This window comes from Lepidochelys kempii, chromosome 11, assembly GCF_965140265.1.
Source record: "Lepidochelys kempii isolate rLepKem1 chromosome 11, rLepKem1.hap2, whole genome shotgun sequence".
Taxonomy (NCBI): domain Eukaryota; kingdom Metazoa; phylum Chordata; order Testudines; family Cheloniidae; genus Lepidochelys; species Lepidochelys kempii.
Window position 1 is genome coordinate 5,505,294 of NC_133266.1, and position 3,222 is coordinate 5,508,515.

The 3,222-nt window shown below is 45.4% G+C and overlaps 1 non-coding gene across 1 annotated transcript; it reads right to left on the reverse strand.

Annotated features, from left to right (window-relative positions):
* Positions 1–2,721: 2,721 nt before the first annotated feature.
* On the reverse strand, positions 2,722–2,849 carry LOC140896013 (U6atac minor spliceosomal RNA). The gene has a single exon (XR_012154427.1). It is a non-coding gene; the product is annotated as a U6atac minor spliceosomal RNA (small nuclear RNA).
* Between the last annotated feature and the right edge of the window lie 373 nt (positions 2,850–3,222).

The following is a 3,222-nucleotide window of genomic DNA, read 5'->3' on the forward strand; positions in this document are numbered from 1 at the left end:
GAAGGTAAGGTTCTCCTTCCGTCTGTTGGTGATCAGGGGGAAGAGCAGCCTCTGAGCTGCATAAAACTACTTACTCAGAACTCCAGATGCACAGAAGCTCCCTAGGGAAGGAGCTGTCTGCCTCTATCTATTAGTAAGGAAGGTATTGTACATCTACAAAGAACTGGCATAAGCTTTTTACCCAGAATTCCACCAGTTAGAGTCTGGTAGTCACCATAACCGTACACAGACATACAATTGGTTGTGTAGTGGAACTGAACTGAGAGGAGAGAAAGGAAAATAGCTCTTATCTGCTAGCAAGGACTGTGAACAAAGATCCTTTATACTACTGATTCCTCTCTGCTGAGTATCCTGTGTTAGTAGGAGGGTTCTTCGATGGGAGACGGTGCAGCTCCTCAGTCAGGTGCAAAATGGAGACAGCACTTCAGTGAATCAGCAGAGGATAGCAGCAAAGCTGAGTGAATTCTGGGGAGGCCCTTCCTATCCAGCGACTAAATAAAGCTGAAATCACTTTTGGTGAGTTTGGTGGTACAGCCTCAGAATGAGACCACACACTGCTTCCCAGGGGACAGAAGAGAGGCCTGCCGAGTGCCCCCCAGGACTCTGGGATTATGCTACCCACTAACACGAAAGCATAAGTGAGGTTTAGCAGATGGGGAAGTGATGTGGGTAAAGGGATATTTTCCTCTTGGGCATTCACATTGGCTGAGGAACCAATTTTACAGACTACTAATGCCAAAGTTTCCCCGAGGAAGCATTTGTTTCATACACAGACTCAGTGCTCACCAGTAAGTAAGTATTAAGAACCATTGGGTCATAGAGTTTATTGCAAGAAGGGACCACCAGATCATCTAGTCTGAGCTCCTGTACACCACAGACCACCAGCACCACCCAGCACCTACACACTAAACCCAACAACTGAAATTAGACCAAAGTATTGCCTATTAAGGGAGCTCAAGGGAGGTATTTTGGGAACCCAGGAATTCTGGCAGGTGGGGCTCAAGCCCAAGTTAGTTTTGAGGAGGACCCCAAGCTACTTGAACCTGACCATGCTGCTGCTGACATCATCTGGCAGAAAGGTCACAGTTAAATTAGTGTACAAATTCTGCCATACTATCCCTGTGGCTGTGATTTCTCTGTTATACACCTGTAACCCCCTCTGCAGCTGGTTGTTCCTGGCATGTTACTTTCAGTCTCATCAGCAGCAATGCCTACAGAGGCTCAGGACTCCATTTCCCAAATAGCCTAGAGTCCAGGGCTGAGATAGAACAAGCTGGAAGCAACTACCAGAACCAATCATAAGCCAGAATGGAGAAACAAAGGGTTTGGTTTTCCTTTCAGTTTTGGCTGCTGTGGAACTGGAGCGGATGCAGCCTGGGAAGTCCCAGGAAACTTCCCATTCCTACCCAAAGGGAAATTTTGATCACTGTTGGTGGGTAAAAGCGGCAAAGAGTCCTGTGGCACCTTATAGAATAACAGACATATTGGAGCATAAACTTTTGTGGGTGAATACCCACTTCAACGGATGCATGTAGTGGAAATTTGCAGAGGCAGGTACAAATATGCAAGCAAGAATCAGGCTAGGGATAACGAGGTTAGATCAGGTTTCAGAGTAACAGATGTGTTAGTCTGTATTCGCAAAAAGAAAAGGAGTACTTGTGGCACCTTAGAGACTAACCAATTTATTTGAGCATAAGCTTTCGTGACGAAAGCTTATGCTCAAATAAACTGGTTAGCCTCTAAGGTGCCACAAGTACTCCTTTTCTTTTTGCGGTTAGATCAATCAGGGAGGATGAGGCCCTCTTCTAGAAGTTGAGGTGTGAGGTGTGTTGGTGGGTACTGGATCATTGAAAAAAGTGACCAGCTGCGCACCGGGCCTACCCAGGGCAGCAGCACCCCGGGGCTCCAGGAGCAGTTAAGATGTAGTCACGGGTATTTTTAGTAAAAGTCCTGGACAGGTGCTGTGAATTTTTATTTATTGACCATGACCTGTCCAGGACTTTTACTAAAAATACCCGGGACTAAATCTTAGCCTTAATTAGAATAGGCTCCCAGATGCGTGTAGACTGCGTACAGGATTCCTGGGTACATTCCGATTAGAATTGGTGGAGTATGATTGCCCCAGCAGAGGGAAAACGATGCTGTGTTAATGCTATGGTTTAGTTATGTTTTTATTTTTTCTTAACTATAATGCAGTTGTGTGGCAAACAATTCTGAGGCAGAGAAGAGACATACCATCACTTGAAACCAACATCACACTCAGCTGACTATTACTGGAAACCTGCTGCCTTTTACATGCACAGCAATAACAACTTGACAAATGTGCAAACACAGTGTGGGCTTTGTCTGCTCTCTTTCTGCTAGTGGGCTATACTCTACTGAAGAGCGGCTAATCATAAAATGCCGGATATAGCATCTTCTCTAGATCTGTGTGGGTTTTGTTTGTAGGTTTATGAACCTTTCCCTTCAATTTTAATTTGTTTGGAGGGTCCCATCCTTCATGTTGCCCTTTCAGTTCTGGGTGTAAATCATAGAATCTTAGAATATCAGGGTTGGAAGGGACCACAGGAGGTCATCTAGTCCAACCCCCTGCTCAAAGCAGGGCCAATCCCCAATTTTTGCCCCAGATCCCAAATGGCCTCCTCGAGGATTGAACTCACAACCCTGGGTTTAGCAGGCCAATGCTCAAACCACTGAGCTATCCGTTCCCCCCACCCCCCAAAAAAAACTTGGTTAGATGCCATGAAGTAAGTGGCAATGCCTTAACCATATGCGTGTTGTAAAGGTCACTAGGACCTCTTCCATCCTTATCAAGGGGAGTGCTAACCTTCTCTCCTTTCATACAACATAAATGAACCCAAGCCTGTTTTTAGATGAGCTTCAGGTGATCCAGTGATTAGGGCATTGGCTTAGGACCCAGGTTCAACTCCCTGCTCTGCCACAGACTTCCTGTGGGGAAAGCAAGTCACTTATCTGCTCTGTGCCTCAGTTTCCCCATCTGTGAAATGGGGATGATAATGCTTTGCTACCTCCTAAGGGTGTTGTGAGGCTAAAGAATATTAATGATTGTGAAGTGCTTTGAGGTTTACTGATGAAGCGCACACTGTAAGAAATAGTCATTATTATTCCAGAGTCTTGGCCAGGTTTCTCTGTCTCAAATGATATAACAGAGGAAATGCAGATTTTGCAACAAAAGCTTTGCATGGCTCTGCATAATCATGG